Source organism: Elephantulus edwardii, unplaced genomic scaffold, assembly GCF_000299155.1.
Source record: "Elephantulus edwardii isolate Elephantulus edwardi_28Jun2011 unplaced genomic scaffold, EleEdw1.0 scaffold00352, whole genome shotgun sequence".
NCBI classification, from domain to species: domain Eukaryota; kingdom Metazoa; phylum Chordata; class Mammalia; order Macroscelidea; family Macroscelididae; genus Elephantulus; species Elephantulus edwardii.
Window position 1 is genome coordinate 233,917 of NW_006400102.1, and position 24,051 is coordinate 257,967.

Here is a 24,051-nt window from a genome sequence, read left to right on the forward strand (position 1 = left end):
AAACACATGGTTAGTCTGCTTCTGTGAAAGTTACAGGCCTGGAAACCAAATGAGGCAGTTTGAGTCTGTCCTGCAGGTCACAAAGGGTTGACAGTAAGTTTGGTTGTCATGGAGTTGACAACTCAATGCCATTTCGTTATTCTTTGGTGACCAAGTGGTAAAGAGTTGTGGTGTCAACCCTAAAACAGATGATTCAAAGCCACCAGGTGCTCCACAGGATAGAGATAGGCAATCTCCTCCTGTGTGGTTTACAGCCTCTAAAAATATGCTGGAGGGTCCTATACACAGCAATGACTGATGGTAAAGGAGTCTGGTAGTATAATGTTTAATCCCCTAAATGAAAGGTCCACTAGCTAAAAGATCAGCAGTTTGAACTCTGATTTTCCAACCCTCTGTGAAAAAAAGATGTTGAGTGTCTACCTCTTTAAAAAGATAACAAACTCTACAGTACAGTTTTACTGTGTCTTAGGGTTGCCGGCAGGAGAGGAAGACCTTCGATGAGATGGACAGGGGTTAGGTTATGTTGGAGACAGTGAGATTGGCACAGGATAGAACAGGGTTCAGGGCTGTTGTACATAGTGTTGCTAAGAGTCGCGGGTGACTCAAAAGCACATAACAAGAAGAACAGGGTTGCTGTAGACACAATAACAATAAGTATATTCTACGACACCCCTGACACTGGATCTTGCTTTTTTCCACTTAATATTATAACACGAACATTCTCCTCTATCATTAAAATCTTGTTGCAAAAACCACTGCTTGAAACAGCTAAATTTTCTATCATAACTTACTTAATCATCCCTTCTATCAACTCTTCTTTTTTCCTCTTCAAATTCTTTATTCAAGGTGTGAGGACAGACGGGGGCTGAGCCGAGTACCGAGTCCCTGAAACACCCAGCTCAGCACCCCCATATCAACTCTTCTTAATCATCTAAGATACTAGACTTCTCAAGAAATTAAATATTCAAAATGTCTCTTCATACCTACTTTTCAAACCCAATGTGGTGAATTTTACACAGAGATTCCAGGTAAAGAGCATCTCAACTCACTACCATCAAATCTCAGCTCTCAGGCAGGTTTCGGGGCCTGCACATCCCAGGGGATGTGTGATCTTTCTCTTTCCCTCCAGGAGATGCTGCTGGATTTGAACCACTAGAAAGGAACCACTGCCTTTAGGCTAGCAGTGCAACTCTCAACCAACTATGGTAAAGAATATGCTTAGAAGTGGCACCTAACAAGCACCTAACAACAATGAAGCCATCTGTAGGGAAACCATCTGTATGCAGATGTAAAGCAATTATATCTTCAGGCAGGAGCCCATCTGGGGATTATGCCCTTGGTCTGCATGAAACTCTTGGAGACACATATGGTGGCTATGCAGACATACCTAGAAGCAAACAGAGCTCAGAACAGAGAAATGAGGAGACATACACAGCAGGGGAGGACTCCTAGACTCCCCTGTCCAGTTCTCACAGGCCATCACTTTCCTAAAGGCATCTTTTAAGCTAGTAGTTAGGAAGTTGGCCCTCAGGGTTAAATGGCCAAAATAAATGCCTTTAAGTGATTTGCTATAGCTATGTGCTGAGTCAGAATCAACTCAAAGCTTACCCTTCAGCAGGATTGCAGAGATTGTAAATCTCATGGGAGGAGCTTGCCCCTGTTTCTCCTGGGGAGCAGCTGGTAGATTCTAAATACTTGTCTTTGGGTTGGCACCACAACTCCATACCATTAGGTCACCAGAGCTCCCTTTATAAGTGGCTAGAGAAAAAGAATGTTTATATTATATCCCCAGGGGCAAGCAGGAATGTTTAAGTGGCAGTTAGCTCAGGGTGGGTCCCCAGTATTGAAGGCTGAATAACTTGTGAGCCTCAGCCTCCATTCTGTTAGATTATGAAATTTGTTCTTTACTTTTTTGCTTGTTACACAAAAAGACAGGATTAGGATGTAGAAACCTGGTCGGAGGGAACATCCTTCCAAGAACCATAACCCTTACCCAGACCCATCAAATGGCAGGCCATAATGTCAGTCAAGCCAGACCTGTCTTGTACCTAGGAAGCCCAGCGGTTTTCAGAACATTGCCTGTGAGGTCAGAAGTCCCCTATTGGCAAGGGGAGGTAGAGGACAGAGAAGAAATCACCAAAGCAGTGCTTGCTTGGTCAAGTGCTATGAGCTGGGACTCTGGAACACTGTGGCCTTTCTGGAGGTACTTCCTATCCTACGAGGATGGCCTGGAGGAAAAGCAGTCAGTCGATGAAAATCAGCTGAGTCCCATCCAGGCACGCAGGGCACCCTGACCTTCTCAAACCACCAATGTTCTTATTTCTAGAATATAAACACACCTATTTCACAGCATCCTTAAGAGGGTGAAAGAAGACACAATCTGTTGTGTGGTGGCACAAACTAACACTCAACCCAGACCTTCCCCCTGGATTTTGCGTCAGGTGCCCAAGTGTCAATACTGGGACACAGGGCAACCTCATGTCCCTGGTGATAATATAAACAAACTGCAGAGGGTGACTTATCCCAGAAGAGCTCCATGGATGCCAGAACTGCATGTAATGCATCTCCTTTGATGTTCTGTTCAGCAAAAGGCTGCATGGTAGCTCAGGACTGGTCAGGAGAACTGCTTACCAAGAAATCAGTAAAATCAGGTTGCTAAGTGGTGGGGAAATGATCTTGATGCTGTTGCTTATTTTACAGCACAGGTATGTACATATGCATGCTTGTTTATCCACTGCTTTTATGAATATAGCTCTTATTCTGCAGTCTCCTACATTGACCTGGCTGCTGTGGTATTGGAAGCTATGGCACTAGCAGGTCAAATACCAGCAGGACCATCCAACGGTGTTCAGGTGAGTATCCAGATTAAGACAGACTAAGAAGCAGAACTGTCCATCCACTTGTGAAATGAGGGTTTTGAAAACCCCACCAAAAAGAGAAGAACACTGTTTGGTTTGGCAGCACAATTCCTCACCACTAGCCCACTAGATACAAACAAGAGTGAAATCCCTAAACAACATGTCTCTGGAAACTCTATGAACTTTAAGGAACAATCAGTTACAGAAAGGCTTCAGGTTTTTGTTCATAAGGTCGCTGTGAGTCAACAACAGTCCATTAGCACTCCCATTTGACCATTTTGTTGCTGTGTGGCATTGAGTTAGAACCAATTCATAGCTGACACTCCAGTGGGTTTTCAAAGACAGTTAATCTAACAGGAGGAAATAACCCTTTTTTTTTCATGTGCAGCAGCTAGTGGATTCAAACTACCTGCCTTTAGGTTTCCAGAGGAACACTGTTTGATATAGCTTGAGAGGCAGAGCTCTAAGATTGGAAGACGATAAAAAATGAGGACGAACAGTTGCAAATATCCATTAGTAATTGGAATGTGGAATGTAAAAAGTGTAAATCTAGGAAAATTGGAAGTTGTCAAAAATTAAATTGAATGCAAAAAAACTTACATTACAGTCAGCCAAGATGGACTGATATTGGCCACTCTGAAACTGACTATCATATGAGAAGGCCAAGAATGAAAAATTGAGGAAGAAAAGTATTGCATTCATAGTCAAAAAGACCATTTCAACATCTATCCTGAAGTACAATGCTGTGAGTAACAGCACATCCATATGTACATAAGGAAGATCTGCTAATACAACTATTATTCAAATATACACACCAACTACTCAAGTCAAAGAGAAGGAAATTAAGGATTTCTACCAAGTTTTTCATCCTGAAAACAATGGAACATGAAATCAAGATGCATTAAAAATAACTGGTGACTGGAATGAAAGGCTAGAAATAATGTGAAGCACTCTAGTCAACTACAATTCAAAGTGACCCGGTGAACAATGGCTCTAAACCTTGCCCTATCCTAAGTCAACTTCACCCTCTCTGACACATTTGGCCCCATTACTACTATCACTGTGTCCATCTCATACGGTATCTTCCTCTTACCATACAGTATCTTCCTCTTACGTGCTGACACTCTACCTTTCCAAACATGATGTCCTTCTTGAAGGATTGGTCCCTCCTGGCAACATGCCTAAAGTACACAAGATAGAACTTTAAGATCTTTGCCTCCGCACAAAGGATCTATTCAAAGAAAATTACAAAACATTACTACAAGAAACAAAGAGACCTGGAGAAGTGGAAGAATATCCCTTGCTCATGGATAGGAAGACTCATTGTTGTCAAAATGGCAATACTACCAAAGGCAATATAGACGTTCAATGCAATCCCAATACAAATACCAATGCCATTCTTCAACAAGATGGAAAAGGCAATCTCCAGCTTCATTTGGAATGGAAAGAAGCCCCAAATAAACAAAGCACTCCTTAAGAACAGAAAAAAGGTAGGAGGCATTTCACTCCAATTTCAAATCCTACTACACTGCCATGGTAGTTAAAACAGCATGGTACTGGTACAATGACAGACACACAGATCAATGGAATAGAATTGAGAATCCGGAAATCAGTCCATCTATTTATGGTCGACTGATTTTTGACAAGGAGATGAAACAGTTAGGTGGGGAAAAGACAGCCTTTTAAACAAATGGTGTTGGCAAAACTGGAAAACGATCTGCAGAAAAATTAAACAAGATCCACACCTCACTCCATATACAAAACCAACTCAAGGTGGATCCTAGACCTTGGACTAAAACCAACGACTATAAACTTCATTCAAGAAAAGCTTGGAAAAACTCTAGTAGTCCTAATCCACAACACAAAGAGTCTTCCAAGTATCCTGAAAAATTTGGAACCAACCAGGAGAAGATGAAATAGATGAATGGGACCTTCCAAAAATCAAATCCCTATGCATATCCAAAAACTTCTCCAACAGGGTAAAAAGGGATGTCACAGACTGGGAAAAAGTATTTGGGAATGATATGTCAGATACGGGACTTATATCTAGAATTTATAAAATACTTGAGCACCACAACAAGATAAAGGTAAATAATCCAATTGAAAAATGGGCACAGGATATGAACAGACACTTCACCAAAGAAGACATTCAGATGGCCAACAAGCACATAAAGAAATGTTCAAAATCCCTAGCCCTGAGAGAGATACAAATCAAGACAGCTATGAGATATCATCTCCCCCCAGTAAGAATAGCAAACTTTAACAGAACAGCTAACAACAAAAGCTGGTGAGGTTGTGGAGAGACTGGAACCCTTATTCACTGTTGGTGGGAGTGTAAAATGGTGCAACCACTATGGAAAGCGGTTTGGCGCTTTCTCAAAAAGTTGCAAATAGAGATACCATTTGACCCAGCAATTCCATTACTGGGAATATACCCTATAAAGACCACAAATGACATCCAAGCAGATATATACACACCCATGTTTATTGCAGTTTTATTCACAATAGCAAGGAGTTGGAAACAATCTAAGTACCCATCAACAAATGAATGGATAGAGAAGCTGTGGTATATTCACACAATGGAATATTATGCTGATTTGAAAAACAAGGAACTCTCGCAATATTATTCAAAATGGGTGACCCTAGAAGACATTATGCTGAGTAAAAAATCTCAGTCACAAAAAGACAAACATTATATGGTGCCACTGTTATAGAATGAGGCTGACATTGAGGTGGGGGTAAGACTGAGAAAAACTAGATAATTTATGTTTACTGCACTGAAAAAAAAAAAAGAATAGTTGCCATATATATATAAATTGCTGCAATTTAAATTGCATATGAGTAATTAATGTTCTGTTCCACAATCAGCCTCAATGCTTGTTTAGACAGCTGATAATGAGTTCTGTATTGTCTCTTTCTATAGATAAAACCAATTTGATACTTGTATATTCCTTTAGGTAAGATCCATGTATATAATTGTCATTTATGTTATTCTGGTTTTCTGTAAAAAGGTATGAGCAATGAATAAATTATTGATTGAGGAAAAAAAATCCCTGCCTCCAAGGAGCAACCTGGTTTCACCCTCTCCAAGACAGACTTGTTTGTTCTCTTAGCAGCCCATGGTATATTCAATGCTCTTCTGCAGCAGGACAACTCAACAACATCAATTCTTCTTTGTCATCCTAGTCACTATCCAACTCTCAGATGCGCAGCAAGCAATGGAGAAGACCATACATGTATGTTTGCTTGTCTGTCATTTGCTCTTTTGAGTACAGCACCTATCTGTCAGATGCTGTACTAAAGCAGAGCTCCCAAATTAAGACAAACTAGGAAAAAAGACTGGCCATCCACTTCTGAAATAACAAGTCTTTGAAAACTCTATGGACAATAGAGCACACTTAGACTAGCACTGATGGATGTCTAAGCCCTCATATTGGGAAACACAAATATGAGGAGGAAGAGTTGCAAACTGCTATGAATAACTGTAAAGTGGAATGTACAAAGTATGAAGATAGACTGGTAGTTGGAAATTACAAACTTGGTTACAAAAATAAATCTGGAGACCAAATGACTGAATTTTGTAAAATCAATGATTTAGTCATTGCAAGTATCCTTACACACACACACACACACACAACATGGACCTCACCTTAAAGACTACATAGGAATAAGACTGACTACATTTGTGGAAAGAATCATTGGAGAAGCTCAATCAGTCAAAATCAGACCAGGTGATGATTGTGGAATAGACTATCAAGACTATGTGCAAGTTCAAACCGAAGTGAAAGTATATGAAAACAAGTTCACAAGAACCAAAATACAACCCTGAGTTGATCTCACCTGAATTTAAAGATTCTCTCAAAAATAGGTCTGACGTGTTGAACACTACTGATCAAAGACCAGATGAGTTGTGGGATGACATCAAGGATGTTGTCCAGGTAGAAAAGATCATTACAAAGACAGGGGAGATAGAAAAACCAAAACGGATGTCAGAAAAGACTAAAAAGTGCATTAGAAAATATCAAGAAGTGAAAACAAAGGGGGGAAATGGCAAAGTAAGAGAGATGAACAAAAGATTTCAAAAGACAACTCAAGAAGGCAAAGAAGAAATATTTTATATTTCACTATGAAATATTATCATAAAATATGTCAAGAGAGAAGATCTTGTTCCGCATTTCTCAAGCTGAAATAATTAAAATACAAATTCAAACCTCGAGTTGCAATACTGAAAGATGCTTTGGAAAACTGTTTAATAATCCAAGAAACATCAAAAGAAGGTAGAACGAGGCTGGTAGGAAGCGTGCGACAGCACAGCATTGCCTATGCTGCTCCCATAGTTATTCGGGGGTAAAACTAATGTCTAGCTTAACCACACAGGACCACTTAACTCAGGTATTTTGAGAAATTGCTATCTGGCCTGACCATGTGGGACCCCTAAACTCAGGAAACAGGGAGGTCCTGGACCCCTCAACAGAGGTGAGAAGTCACTTCCAGAAGGGAACAACAGACTTTCTCCATGCTTTTGGGAACAAACTTCTGTCTGGCTTGACCACATGGGACAAACTTCTGTCTGGCTTGACCACATGGGACCCCTAAACTCAGGCAACAGGGAAGTCCTGGGCCCATCGAGAGAGGTGAGAAGTCACTTCCAGAAGGAAACAACAGGCTTCCTCCATGCTCACTCAGGTACTTTGGAGAACAAACTGCTGTCAGACTCTCAGCCTTACAGGCTTCGGGCCAAGAAAGAAACACAAATATATAGGTTTTTCTCAAAACATTGCTGTACCATAAATAATTTTAGAGTTATAACAACCTAATATCTACTAAGAAAAGACTCCTATAATGTCAAGAAAGCAGCAATCCACATCAGCTATTTGAAGAAACAAAATAAACCTTCTCCTAAAAAAGCAGACCCAATTAATACCCCAAATAAAGAGAATCAGAAGAAATATGTTGACATAGAGTTGCTTGATCAGCTACAGAAAAAGATGCAAATGTGGCAAGAAACAATGGAAATCAATACAAGAGCAAATACTTCAGAAACAATAATCCAGAAGAAATATATGATGAGGAGAAACTTGAATAGATATTGATGAAAATACAAAAGATGGAAGAAAAAATTGATAGAATAGAAAAAGAGGTACAAGAAATTAAAAAATCATCACATGAGAGATTGGGTAAAGCCAACACAGTACTGGAAATAAGAAAAAAGCATGAAAATGCAATCCAAAATAAAAAGATTGAGATGGCGGAAGTGTAGCTGGTAGGACAAAAAAGTAGATCTGAAGAGATGGAACAGAGACTCCATGAGCTGAAAGACAAAAGCCTCACTAGAAACCTACTTGAAGAAAAAACAGACATGAGGTGTAAAGGAAATGAAGAAAACATTATAATTATGTGGAATGACATCAAACATAATAGTATACCTATGACTGGAATTCCAGAACATGAGAGGGACAGGGAAATCACTGAGAAGATTGGGGAAGAAGTACTAGATGAAAACTTTGCAAGTATTTTGAAGAATGGGGAAATCCACATCCAAGAAGCACAGAGAACACAAAACAGACTAGACCCTAAAAGAAAAACACCAAGACATTATCATAGTTAAATTCTCCAAATTAAAAGATAAGGGTCAAATTCTAAAAGCAGCATGAGAAAAGCAAAGAGTTACCTACAAAGTGGAAACAATTAGATTAAGTTCTAAGTTCTCAGCAGAAACCATGCGAGATAGAAGTAAATAGGATGCCATATACAGAAAAGTTGAAAGTTAACGATTGCCAGCCAAGGATCCTATATCCATCCAGTAAGGCTCTCTATCAAATTTGAAGGGGAAATTAGATTATTTGCAGAAAAGGACCTTAAGAAATTTGTGAAAACAAGACCAAAACTACAAGAAATTTTAAGTGACATTTTACACACAGAGATGCCAAAGGAAAGTGAATGGACCACAGTAACCAGAAACAACAGAAAAAGAAACACAGCAAAATGGCAAAAGTAAAACTTAGCCTGACAATAATCACACTTAATGTGAATGGACTAAATGCACCAAATAAGAGAAAAAGAGTAGCAGAATGGATAAGAAGAAAAAAGCCCATCAAGCCTACAAGAGATACATCTAAAAAAGGAAGAGAAACACAGACGCAAAATCAAGGGCTGAGAAAAAATTTACCAAGCAAATGGCAACCTCAAAAAAGCAGGAGTGCCAATACTAATCTGTGATAAAATAGATATCAGAATGAAAAACACCATCAAAGATAAGGAAGGGCATTACGTACTGATTAAAGGCAGAACAGATCAAGAAAACATAACGTTGGTCAACATTTATGCACCAAATGATAGACCTGCAAAAATACATAAAACATCAGTTAACAGAACAGAAAAAAGAAAAAGACAACAACAGTGGGAGGAGATTTCAATACATCACTATCACCAAAGGATAGGTCAACTCAAAAGAAACTCAACAAAGATGTAGAAGATCTAAACTACAACTCGACCTTGTGGATGTATTCAGAGAACTGCACCCAACTAAAACTCAATTCACTTTCTTCTCAAGTGCACATGGTACATCTTCCAGAAGTGATCACAAAGCAAGCCTCAACAATTTCAAAAACATTGAAATAATACAAAGTATTTTCTCAAACCATAATTAGAAGTTAACCACAAAAGAGTAAAGCTTACAGAACCACCCAATGTGGAAATTAAACAACTCCCTGGTAGAACATGATTGAGTTATAAAAAAAAAAAAGAAAAAGTTCCTTGAAACAAATTATAATGAAGATACAACTTACCAAAATCTCTGGGACACAACTAAGGCAGTCCTCAAAGGGCAGTTCATAGCAACAGCACACAAAATTAAAAAGAAACAAAGGAAAAGAATCAATGATCTAACTCAACACCTTCAGCAAATAGAAAAAGATCAACAATCTAATCCTACAGGCTCCAGAAGAAAAAAAATTATAAGGACAAGAGCTGAAATCAATGAGATAGAAAACAGAAAAACAGTTGAAACCATCAATAAGACCAGGAGCTGGTTTTTGAAAGGATCAATAAAATTGACAAACCACTGGCAAATTTAGCAAAAGAAAGAAAAGACACAGATAACTCAATTAAGAAATTACAGGTGAGTTTATCTTCTGCTTTTCAAAGAGAGGAACGAACTGGTGGGGGGGGGGTAGGAAAAAGTGCCAACAATGAATGAATGAATGGAAATCCAAAATCTCTGTAAATGTTCATTAAAATTAATAAAATTTTAAAAAAAGAAATTACAGGTGGCATCACAACAGAACCAGAGGAAATTAAATCGATAATATCAGAATACTATGACAAGCTATACTCTTCATTTGAAAGTCTAGAGGAAATGGACAAATTCCTTGAAACACATTCCCTGCCCAGATTGACAAGGACAGATACAGAACACTTGGACATACTCATCACAAGAGAAGAAATTGGTCATAAAGAGAAGAAAAAGGTCATAAAAGGACTTCCCAATAAGAAAAGTCCTGGTGGATGCAATATTGCAATGCCAACAGGTGGAGGAGGAGAGTGAGGATGTCAAATGTGTCCCAGTGTACTTCTCAAGGGGAGCCCTCTAGCCACTGGGGACACCAACTCAGAGCCCGAACTACTGCCAAGAGTTCCACTGCCTCTGCCTAAGGAGATCATTAATAGAAACATCAAGACAGTGACTGAGTATAAAATAGATGAGAAGAAGATCTAGATTGTCCAAATCTTCAGAATTGAGACCCAGAAGGCTTCAAAGGCTGTCCCTAGGAGGAAGAATTGGAAGAAATTTGGAAACTCCAAGTTTGAACCACCAAGGCCCAATGTGGCCACCACCACAGTGAGTGACGACGTTTCCATGACGTTCATCACCAGTAAAGAGGACCTGCACTGCCAGGAGGAGGAGGATCCAATGAACAAGGTCAAGGGCTGGAAGACTGTCCTGCCGCATCTGCAAGAGCAACCACTAGACCACCTGCTGCCCCTACAAGAACACACAGGGGCTCATGCAGAAAGAGCTGGCGACGCAGCGAGGCCTGTCCACTGTCAAGAAGGAGAAGCTTTCTGGAGAGCTGGAGACAGTGCAGGCCACCCAGAGCAGGATGGGAAAGTATATACCGCCGAGCCTCGTGGCAGGGCCAGCTGCCGTGGCGAGTCCATGCAGCCCAACCACAGAGCAGACGACAACGCCACAATCCATATCACCAATCTCTCTGAGGACACATGGGAGACTGACCTACTGGAACTATTCCGGCCCTTTGGCTCCATCTCCCGCATATACCTGGTAAAGGACAAGACCACTGGGCAGTCTAAGGGCTTCGCCTACATCAGCTTCCACCTCCGTGAGGATGCTGCCTGTGCCATTGCTGGGGTATCTGGCTTCAGCTACGACCACCTCATCTTTAATGTCGAGTGGGCCAAGCCATCGACCAACTAAACCAGCTGGCAGTATGGTTGTGGCTCAGGTTGGCCCAGTACCCTCAGTGATAGCAGGTGGCTTCCAGGAGTAGGACCCCATAAGCAAGAAAAAGGCTTGGATGGCAAAAAAAAAATAGAAGAAAAGTCTTGGATCAGATGGCTTCACAGCTGAATTCTACCAAACATTTGGATGGGATTTAGCACCCACTCTACTTATTTCAAAACACGGAACACTTTCACAGTCTTTCTATGAAGCAAGGATAACCCTAATATCAAAACCAGGCAAAGATATTACCAAGACAGACCACTATCTCTGATGAATATAGATGCAAAAAATCCTTCCCAAAATCCTCTCCAATAGAATCCAAAATCACATTTTTAAAAAAAATCACCATGACTAAGTGGGATTCATAACAGGTATGCAGGGATCATTCAACATAAAGAAAAACAATCAATGTAATTCACTATATTAACAAAGTATATAACGAACCATATAATCATAGCAATTGATGCACAAAAGGCATTTGAAAAAATCTAACAACTGATAAAGACAATCAGCAAAATTGGAATAGAAAGGAATTTCCTCAACATATTTAAAAGTATATATGCAAAATCAAGAGCTAACATCATTCTCAATGGAGAAAGACTTTTCCTTGCAAACAGGGACCAGACAAAGATGCCCACTGTCAACACTTCTTTTCAACAACGTAGTAAAAGTGCTTGCTAGGGCATTACGACAAGAGAAGGAAATAAAAGGCATCCAGATTGGCAAAGAGATGGTTAAACTGCCTTTATATGCAGATGATATGACAGTGTACAAAGAAAACCCCAATGACTCAACAAAAAACTGTTAGAGTTAATAGGCCAGTTTAGTAGAGTGGCAGGATATTAGATCAATATCCAAAAATCAATAGGATTCCTCTGTAGTAACAAAAAGAACGTAGAGATGGAAATAAAGAAAGGAATATCATTTACAATAGCCAACCACAAATTGAAATACTTGGGAGTGAACGTAACTAGAGATACAAGGGACCTATACAAAGAAAACTGCAGAGCATTCCTGAAACACAATAAAATATCTAAAGAAATGGCGAGCTCTGGTGGCCTAGTGGCAAGAAGCTGCACTGCAATCCCAAGGGTGTGCAGTTCGAATCCACCAGATGTTCTGCTGGAGAAGGAGGAACAATCTCCTCCTGTATCTGTCAGATCTGATTTGACAGTACACACACACACACACACACACACAAAATAATAAAATTTAAAAAAAATAAAGAAATGAGAAAATGTGCGCTGTTCATGGATAGGATGACTCAATATGGTGAAAATGACAATCCTACCATAGGCAATTTACAATGTTCAATGCCATCCCAATCCAGATACCAAATTCATTTTTCAAGGAGATTGATAGGGAAATTACAAAATTTTTTGGAGAGACAAGAGACCCCAAATAAGCAAAACACTTCTGAGAAAGAAAAATGAGGTTGGAGGCATAATACTCCCTGACCCCAAAACATACTACAGCAGTGGTAACCAAAACAGCATGGTATTGGTACAATGACAGGCACATAGACCAATGGAACAGAATTGAGAACCCAGAAATAGACCCAGCTATGGTCAACAGTTATCCAACAAGGAAATCAAAGATATCAATTGGGAAAATTAAAACCTCTTCAACAAATAGTGCTGGAAAAACTGGACTTCCACTTGCAGAAAGCTGAAACAGGATCCACATCTCACACCATACACAAAAATCAACTCAAGGCGGTTCAGAGACCTGGGAGTAAAGTCCAAAACCATAACGTTCATAAGAGACAAACTGGGATCATGCTTAGAAGTGCTAGGCCAAGGTATAAAGGGATTGCCATATGCAACCAAAAATGCACACTCTAAAGAGGATAAAATGATGCATGGGACCTTCTAAAGATTAAATCTTTGTGCACATCAAAACCATTTTCCAACAGGGCAAAAAGGAAACCTACAGACTGGGAAGAAGCATTTGGTAACACTGTCTCAGAAAAGAGTCTTAAAACAAAAGTTTACAGAATACTCCTGGGCCTCCACAAGAAAAAGACCGATAACCCAATTGCAAAATGGGCAAAAGACATGGAAAGAATTTTCACAGAGGAAGATATTGGAATGGCAAACAGACACATGAAGAAATGCTCCAAATCACTGGCAATAAGAGAGATACAAATCAAAACTACAATGAGGTACCATCTCACCCCAGTAAGAGTGGCAAATTTTAACAGGGCAGTAAGTAATAGATGTTGGAGAGGATGTGGAGAGAAAGGAACTCTTATACATTGCTAGTGGGATTGTAAAATAGTGCAACCATTATGGAAGGCACCTTGGAGCTTCCTCATTCTGGAAGCCAGTTTGGCGCTTCCTCAAAAAGCTGGACATAGAAATGCTATATGACCCAGCTATTCCACTACTTGGAATATACCCTGAGACATGAGAACTGAGGTACAAACTGAGATTTGTACACCAATGTTCAGAGCAACCTTATTCACCATCTCAAGAACACAGAAACAGCCCAAATGTCCTACCACAAACGAATGGATTGAGAAATTATGGTACATTCACACAATGGAATACTATGCAGCACACAGGAGCAATAACTTTGTAAACTATTACCTAACTTGGGAGGGACTGAAAAGCATTATGCTGAGTGAACTAACTCAGTCCCACAAGAATAAATATTGTATAAGACTGTTATTGTAGAATGAGTATTAGGATCCAGAAGGGGTGGGAGAGGCTGGAAGTAGAGGGATGTGGATGTACAGGGGCAAGAGGGGATTAATCATTGGAATGTACAATTTGATGGGGGTGGGTGAAAGAAATTGAAAGAATTTGTATTAGAATTTTGTAAATAAGCTAGTAAAAAAAAGTAGAAGGAATATACAGCTACTGTGCAATTAAATAAATAAAAATTTGCTGATATAGAACCAATTCAGGAAGCAGCATACAATCAAGAACCAATGGTAATAAAAGAGGAAGTCGAAGCTGCTATGAAGGCATTGACAAAAAATAAGCCCCCAGGAAATGATGGAATGCCAATTGGCATACTCCAACAAACAGATACAGTCTGGAATGTGCTCACCAGGCTGTGCCAAGAAATCTAAAAGACAACTACCTGGTCAACTGACTAGAACAGATCCATATTTGTTCCCATTCCCCAAAACAAAATCTAATAGCGTATAACAACAAGACTAGTGAAGTAACTTCAATAAGAATCAAATTTAGCTAAATAAACTATGCACATTAAGTTACAGAGGTCCTTAATCTCTAACAAAATTAAAGTGCAAACCCAGGTACTTCCAGGGATGCTATGGCCAAGGCATCTTCCATGTTCCACCACAGGGAAGAACAGGCACCATGGAGGCCTACATCTTCACAGGTCAACTGTGAGTTTAACAAGACAAATGCCAGATTCCAGAATGCTAGTGTGTTAGACTGGAGGGAAGTGCAACTCATGCAAATGCTCAGCTGAAGTCCCTTACTGACATGTCAGATCCATAGCTCACAGAGGCCAAGGGAACCCCAGGTTCTCTCTGACTCACCTGAAATCCAGCCTGTCCACACCAGACACTAGATGCAAGGGGAGGCCAAAGTTCTGGGCTTGCCCCAACATAGAATTAACAGAGACAAGAATATAAAGCCTGAGAAATAAGGACTCTGCTCCTCATTCTTCTTGTAAAGCAGAAGAAAGGGTATTCTACCTGTCCAGGTTTCCACATCCAATATTTCCTTACAGATAAAACAACAAAAAGAAGAACAAATGCTTTATGTGGTGAAACACTACAACCAAGTAAAGGCTGGGTAGAGTCAAACGCATGAATATGGACAAAATGTACCGGGAGCAAGAAGGAAGGAAGAAGGAAGATAGGGTATATGTCCTCTAATCAACTACTTCTGTGGCAGGCAAGTGTGGTCATCCATCAGGTGGCCCCATCATGTCATGTGAGTCTCGGATCCTGAATGCTAGTCTCATGTACAGACAAGGAACCAGACCTGCGAAGGCACACAACCTGCCAAGGCCACCAGCAAGCAGACCAGAGGGAAGGAGAGACAAAGGCCCTGGGGCTAGGACCTGGTAGGCACCAAAGCACTACAAAACTGCTGTCTCCAAGGCTGTGTGACATTTGCCAAACCCTCACTCACACCCCAGGGGCATCACCCTGGGCTCCCCAGAGGCATCTGGCCCACCTGCTAGACATAGAGCTGTATGTCTGAGCCATTCTGAGTCACGGACACTCCAGAGCATGAGACAGGCTCTTCCTTAGCTCCTTAAAGTATTGCTCAGGGCTCAGATCTTGCATCCTCATGCTAACAGTACCAAGGGCTTAGAGCCTGTGCACAGGGAAGGATCTGAGTGTGCGGACATTTGCACCAGGTCTGGACTCATCTCAGGGCAGAAACAAGCCTCCTCCTGAGGCCAAATCTTGCTAAAAGGACACCTTCTTCAGAGAAAGAAGGATACCCTGAAAAGAACACCAATCTAAGACGAGACAGGGGCTGGGCTCTGCTCTCCATTCCTCCCAACTTGGCTGTGTAGCTTGCTTCCCCATTTACACTAAAGAGTTTTTATACCAAATACTCTCTGGGGTACCTCCTAGCCCCCACATCCTGGTCAAATAACAAGTCTGAAAGGCAGGGTCACTGAACACCATGCCAAAGCCCATCTGTCAGGACCCAGAGGTCAGCTTTTATGGGAGATGATATTAAAAAGATCAACTTAATTAAGTCCTTCCTTTCAAAAGAGTAGCTTGTAATAGAATAAAATGCTACATGTTTGAGAAGAAAGTATGAACAGATAAAATTATAACACTCATAGACAATTATCCCTATTTACCACTACCATTTCTGAACCTGGGCTATGGAGTTATCAGGTGCAGAGGCTGCTCTTGGTGGACCTCCTCAACCCATGCTAAGACTGAAGGCGAATGGACAACTGTTCTACTGTCAGCCTCATGCAATCCCAACTGGAGATACACCAAGTCAATGTGTCAGAGTCAGGGAAAGGGACATATAAGCCAGCAGAAGTGAATCCTCAAAGAAAAAGTATATTCAAAGGTAATACTCTGCAGCTCACCAGAGTCCTCAAGGCTGCTAAGGTCCCAAGGATAGGGTGTCTGAGTCAGCAGTGGGTGAACAAAGGACACTGCAGAGCTGCAGTGCTGCATGCGGTGTTGCTTTGGTGGTGGGGTATGGCAGGGAGGCCCACAGGGGGAATGGGGGCACAGGTTCACAGTGGCATAAGAGGCTTGGCTGTGATCTACCTGCTGTGAGATGTCACCCATGGGGGTAACAGGTGAGAGGATATATGAGGACTCTCTGCACTATTTTTACACCTTTTTGGTAAATTTAGAACGATCCTAAAATAAAAAGTTGATTTAAATTTTTGAAAACAGATGGGTCTCACTTCACAGACAGGATTTTTTTTCCATGGAGGGCATGTCTAGCAAACAGATATGGTTTCTACTTCCAGTGTACAGATTGAGATGCTGTACAGAATGAGGTGCTGTACAGGGGTGGGACAAGTAGGAAGTCAGGTCAACCTAGAGGTCTGCTGAGTGTGGAGCATGTACATAAGTGAGCCTAGGAGTAGATGGTAACAGTCATAGACAGGCTCCCTGCCACTCTTCCAGCACCAGCCAGAATGTGCTGGGATGCACTTGGGCCATTTATAAAACCCCACAATCCTAGAAGAAGAGCAATCAAAACACAACTAAGCTCAATAATCCGATAAAATAAAATCAAAACTACGGTGAGATTCAATTTCTCACCTTTCAGATGGGCAAAGACCAAAAGAACTTTACTGCCCAGTATGCAGAAAAAGTAGTAATACCTATCTGGTGATTTTGAAACCCAAAATGTACATCCTCAAACCACTAACTTTACTTCTCAGAATATATTCAGCAGACATATTTACACACAAGGCACAAATGCAGAGAGAACAGGGCACAAATCCAACCACAGCAGTGCTGATCAGAAAGAGTTAAAAGCCAAATAGGAAGAGTTCTAAAGAGAATGACCCATACTATCTATGCAATGGATATAGCCATGTCATGGATATATGCTGTTATTAAGAACACAAAAAGAGTGGGTGGTTACAGATACATGAACATTGCCTATAGATAAAATGTGATGTTGTTAAGTGACCCTAGGAACAAAGGAACCGAATCCTGCCCTATCCTGTTCCATCCTCAAAATCTCTGATATACTCTATCTAGCCCACTGTCACTGTCACTGTGTCAATCCATCTAATTGAGGCTCTTCCCCTCTTCCTCTGATCCTCCATTTTTCCCAAGATGATCATTTTTCCAAGGACTGGTCCCTCCTGACAACATGGCCAAAGTATGTGAGAGAGAAGACCGTTTACCACCATCCTTGCTTCTAAGTAGCACCTGATTGCACTTTGTCCAAGACAAACTTGGTTCTTTGGCAGTCCATGGGATACTCAGTGCTATTCAGTTACTCGCTGACAACTTCAATCTTTTCTCCATTAGAGAAAAGATTTAAGTCCTCAGCTTGAACTGATCAGCAATCCTTAGGAAGAAAGATGGGCAATCTCTTCCAATATGATTTATAACTTTAGAAACCCAATGGAGGATTAGCTATGAGTTGGTTCCAATGATGGTTTCATGATGTTGCCTATTGGTCCAGTGGTGAGAATGAATGGGGTTTTTATATATGGAGACATAATCTATACTAAAGGGCTGATCCTGCGTAGCAAATACTACAAGTCCTCCTGACTTTCTGCAAAACAATGAATCATCTACATAATGCAGGCTGTTGATGAGCTTTTCTCCAATTTGGCTTTTTTGAGATGAAATATGGATATGACATGATTTTTTAATACTAGTGTATGTTTTTTATAAAACTTTTTCATTTGTTTTTATTTTAATCATGTACTAGAGAGAGAAAAGATTAAAATTGTAATGATTTCATCTTTCTTGGAACCGTAGTCAACACCCTTGGCACCAGCAGCCAAGAAATCAAGACACACTGCATTGGGGAAATGTGCTGTTGAGGACTTCTCCAAGGAGCTGAGAAGTTGGGACATCAGTTCAAAGACTAAGGTGTACCTGATCTAACCCATGATCTTTTTAATTACTTGCTATATCAGTTCTGTGAGTGGAGTGGTGGGAATGACTGTCTGAGATGGCAAGGTTGGCACAGGATAGAATGGCATTTAGGGCTCTTGTACATAGGGTTGCTATGAGTTGCAAGCAACTCGGTGGCACATAACAACAACAACATGAATCTTAAAATTGAACAATAAAACAAGAATGACGGACTAATCGATGCCTTTAAGTTGGAGAAAAGTACTGAATAACCCATGGACTATCAAAAGAACAAATAAATAGATCTTCAAGAAAATACAACAGGAGTGCTCCTCAGCAGCAAGGATAGTGAAGCTTTGTCTCACATACTTTGGGTATGTTGTTAGAAGGAGTCAGTCCTTCAGAAAAGATATTATGCTTGGAAATTCCCATGAAAGAGAGGAGGAGCCTCAACAAGATGGACTAGCACAGTGGCTGTAACAATGGACTCAAGAAAGTCAGAACTGATGAGGAAGGCACAGGACAGGGTAGGGTTCAGAGGGTTACAACTTGTAATCGACTTAATGGCACTTAACAAAAAGAAGTATGGCCTCGTCCATATGGAGTTATGCTGCTGACCCAAAGGCTGCACTCTCTGGCAGCTTGAACTCACTAGCAATACTGAGAAAGAAAAATGGAAATCTCTTCCAATATGATTTACAATCTTAGAAACCCCATGGAGGGTCAGCTATGAGTTGGTTCCAATGAGGCTGAGTTTTTTGAGCTTTAAAACTTTTTAAAACTTGGGTGCTTTATTTGCAATATAACTCAATTACAATTTTAAATAAATAAAGTTATTCCTGATCAAATAATAAAAAAGGAAGGACTGGGCATCTAGCTCATTCTAGCCTGATAGAGGCACAATATCCTGGGCAGGAAGACTGTCATTTCAAACAAAGTCTCTTAAACTTCCCTCAGCTGGGAGTGGTTTTCCATCTTGGGGCATTTGACAATGTCTAGAGACATTTTTAACTGTTAAACTTGGGAAAGGGGGTGCTACTGACAACAATTAGGTGAGTCAGAGATCCTGCTCAACATCCCAAAATGCACAGAACGATTAGCCCAAATGTCAGCAGTGTCAAGTCTATCCTAAACACCACCTCCCTGGGCAGTTACTGGTTTGAGGTCAGATTCAATTATTAGAAAGTATGTTCTTCAACTGAACTCAAATCTGTGTGTGTAAAGTTTCCTTCTCTCACATTTAAATTTGACATCAACTTCATTCCTGACTTTGCAGATATGTGCAAATCTGGAGAGGAGAGTCAGTGGGCAAAGGGCTGCACTTAGAGGCAAAAGGAGGCTGTGGTCTCTGGTTCCCTACACAACCATTCACTGAGGTTAGAAGGTCACTAAGTCAGCAAAGGGCAGGGAAGCATGGCACAGACAGGGAATAAGCGGAGAAGGGAGGTGGTCTCTACCCTATAGCAGAAGTCAATAGATCTAACAATGCAGCCCCACTGTCTTAGGTTAACCCTCTTTCAGCCCACCCAACACCAACACATATGCCAACAAGAAAGCACTGCATTCTGCATTGGTGTCTGGACATCAGGACCACAGGGACACCCTAAAGAGATAGTATGGAGGTTCAGGACAGGAGTCTCAGGCTCTCAGGTAAGACTTGCCTTCAAGCCTGCTAGTTCTGTGACATCCAAAGGAAGTGATTATCAGTACTAGTTTTCGAGAGTTCTTACCTTTGAGAGTAGAGAGCTCAAGTGGGCTAGTGGTAAGGAGCTGCACTGCTATACCAAAGCAAGTAGTTCAAATCCACCACCTGCCCTGCAGGAGAAAGATGGGTAATCTCCTCCACCATGATTCACAGTCTCTAAAAACCTACTGGAAGGTCAGCTATGAGTCAGTTCTGACTCAACAGTACAAAAATAAAAATATCTTGGAGAGCAGTTTTTCTGGCCTGGGAAATCAACTCCAAAAATGCTTGTTCATACTAGTTGCCACTCAGTCGACCCTCAAATTCACAGTTATCTGAATACAGAGAACTGGACTGCTGTGATCTACAGGGCTCATTTCCACTGGCACTGGTCTGCTGGCTTTTCTTCTCTATCTCAGTCTGGAAGTGCCAGTGAAATCTACTCAACACCACAGCAACACGTAAGCATACAATGGCAGATGGATGGTGCCCATATATGAGACCCATCCACCAGGAGTAACCTGGATTTCTCACACAAAAGAATTCTACCATTGAGCACTACTGCCTCCTTCAAAAATCATTAGGCACTCACATTTGCACAGCCTCCCAGGCACTTACAAACCTCTCATCCCAGGGAATCTGTATTCACAAAATGGTGCCACCTTCCTACCACAGTGCACCTGGCCCTCACAGTGCACTAGAAAAGATGTGAAAAAAACAACAATGCCACATTGCACAGAGGATGAGATGGGAGGGAAGGTGAGCCATCAGATGCACAAGCTGTCCTGTCCACAGGCACAGGCAGGGGAGGGGCAGCAGCACCTGTCCTGTAAGATGAACTCAGCCTTTCTGAACACACACTCAGGAGTCAGAGTTCTAACTCCACACCTGGCAGGCTGGTGAAGATAGGTGGCTTAAAGGTGATTGTAGAGTGGCTACACCTAGACTCACAGACCCACAAGGTCTCATCAGCTCACCTTCACTGAGTATGTCTCCCTGACACCCCACCACAGAGCTCTCTCTACATTGAAGGCCAGGGGCTAAGGCTCAAATGACTATCTGGTCATCTGAGAAGAAAGTGGGTGGTGACACTGGGACTCGACTGTCCCAAAATTGATTTCTCAAGGGAAGCCAGACAATGAAAGCTTTGTTTTAAATGTTACCAATCAATTTTACTTTTTTTGTAATCCAAACTCTACTGGTACATGAGCAATGCAGACTCCAGACACTAGGCCAGAAGCCCTCCAGGGTCAACTCTACCTTCAGGCACAATGTCCAGCCACAGGCCAGGAGAGGGGCAGGACAGTGCCCAAGCTACGCAGGTGACAACTGGTGTCAGGGCCTGCCAGTCACCCAGTCCAAAGGCTTAGTCACTGGGGGCTACACCTGCCACGCAGGGAGAGATATCCGCTCAGGTCACAGCAGCTCAGGATGAGCTGCACACAGTAGCCAGGAGCAAAGAATTGCCAGCTGCCCTAAGGGAGCACTGGCAGAAACATGGAGAAGAGACAGTGACCAAGAAGAAAAGAAAGCACTGAAGCTGAGAAAATGCTGGGCAGTACTGACTGATAAGGACAGGGGAGAGCAGGCAAGCCAGGGGACTGCAGGAGGCAGCTCAGGGGCACATACATAAGTGATCATGAGCAGGGGACGCTGGTTACATGAAACCACCACTGTGAGAATGTCAGGGTCCAAGAGCAGTCATGTTTCCACTTCTCTGATCAACTGCCACTAATGAGTACAGAAGAGTTTTCAAGGTAGGGATAGGTTAAGACAGTCTTTCCCAAAGACTCATCTCAATCCAGGTTGCACTGAAGCCAAACTTGAGCCCAGCTCGTGACCCTCCCATTCCCCATACATGCTACTCTTTGGCCTAACCATGCAGCTCAGCCTCTAAGTAATCTGGCTTCTGGGCTCTTAAGAAAACTACATCTGAGTCCACCCAGCAGAATCTCAACCCCTTGGGCCGAAGTGTCCCTGAATATGTTCCTCTAGGCTTCCTTCCTCTAATGCCTTCTTCTGACTGGGGACAGCCCCCAGCTACTGACCAGGTATCTTAATTAGTGCCTCCTACTCATCTCAGTACAAATATGCATTCTTCTGGCATTCTCTGCTTTCAGCTAGAAGGTACCTGGCATCTAGAATGCAGCTAGCAATGACAACCCTGGTGCTACGGCCTCTTCTAAATCCAGTGTGAACATCTGACAGTTTTTTAATGATGTTCAGCAATAGTTTGCTTCCATGTGGTATTAATGATATTGTTTGATAATTTCCACATTGTGTTAGATCACCTTTCTTGGAAATAGAAACAAATACATGGACCAGACAGCTGTCCTCCAAATTTTCTAGCAAAGACTGCTGAGCACATCCAGGGCTCCATCTTTCAATTGGTATCCCATCAATTCCTGGGGCCTTATTATTTGCCAATGTCTTCAATGTAGATTAAACTTCTTCCTTAATTACCACTGGCTCTTGATAATATGATGCCTCCTGAAATATTTCAGTGTCAGCCAATTCTTTTTGGTACAGCAATTCTGTGTATTCATTCCATCTTTTTCTAATGCTTCCTGGGTCATTCAAGATTTGGCACATTGCATCTCTAAGTATTGCAAACTGAGGCTTGAATTTGTTTTTCAATTCTTTAAGTTTGTGAAATGCTGAGCAAGTTCTTCCCTTTTTATTCTCCAATTCTGTAATTACGCACTATATATTCTACTATAATAGTTTACTTTGTGTTCTCAAACTGCCCTTTGAAATCTCTGTTCAGCTCTTTTGCATCTCTTCCCTTTATTTTGGCTTCTCTAAGCTCTAGCTCAATTTTCACTATGATCTCTTCTGACTTTTTTCCCCCCATTCTCCTCTAGTTGTGTAAGGGTCTTTTGCTCTCTTCATGGATTAAATCCTTGATGTCATCCCACAACTCAACTAGTGGTCAATGTTTCAAATCTATTCTTAGGATGATTTTAAATTCAGGTAGCACAGACTTAAGATCTTATTTTGGTTCTCTTCGACTTGTTTTCATTTTCTTTAGCTAAAATTTGAACCTGCATGTGAGAAACTGATGGTCTATTTCACAGTCAGCATTTGGCCTGCTTTTGACTGCTGACAGATATTGAGCTTCTGCAACAATTCCTTCCACAGATTCAGTCAATCTGACTCCTATGCAGTCATCTAGTGAGGTCCATGTGTAAAGTCATTGCTCACATTTTTTAAAAAAAGGTGTCTGAGATTGAAGTCATTGAACATATAAAATTCAATCATTCTATTTACAGCCTCATTTCTGTCACCAAGTCTATACTTTCCAACTACCCTTTCTTCTTCTTCATTGTTTCCAACTTGTGCACCAATTATCATTAACACATCTTGACTGCATATTTGGCCATTTTCTACTGCAAATTTTGATGAAAGTCTTCAATTTTTTTGACTGCAAATTTTGATGAAAGTCCTCAATTTTCTCTTCTTTGGTTTTAGCTGTTGGTGTCCATATTTGAATAGTCATATTAAGAGTCTACTGTCAGAGACCTCTCCAAGGTACCTCAGTCAGTCCGGAAACTAAGGTGTGCTTGATACAGGCCATGGTCTTTACAATTACTTGCTATGCATCAGAGAGCAGGACAATGACTAGGGATGACAGAAGGAAAGTTGATGCCTTTGAGCTTTGGTGCTGGAGAAGAGTACTGAATGGACTGCTAGAAGAACAAACAAGTTCATCCTGGAGAGGGTGAAGCCAGGCTGCTCCTTGGAGGCAAGGATTCTGAGGCTCCGTCTGACATACTTTAGACATGTTGCAAGGTGGGATCAGTCCTTGGAGAGGGCCGTCATGCTTGGGATGGTGGAGGGACAGCACAGGAGAGGAAGACCCTCGATGAGATGGATTGATTCCATCACTGGGGTAATGGGGATAGGCATGTCAGAGACAATAAGATTGGCAAAGGATAAAGCAGAGTTTAGGGCTGTTATACGTAAGGTCACTATGCATCACAGGTGACTCGATGGCACATAACAACAACAATTAACAGGT

The 24,051-nt window shown here is 41.4% G+C and overlaps 1 protein-coding gene and 1 pseudogene across 1 annotated transcript in view; one reads left to right on the top strand and one right to left on the bottom strand.

The window, feature by feature from the left end:
- The window catches only part of PHF2 (PHD finger protein 2), a 166,701-nt gene that overhangs the window by 103,974 nt on the left and 38,676 nt on the right, over positions 1–24,051 (bottom strand). The gene's annotated exons all lie outside the window — the stretch shown is intronic.
- On the top strand, positions 2,805–11,295 carry LOC102872153 (annotated as a pseudogene).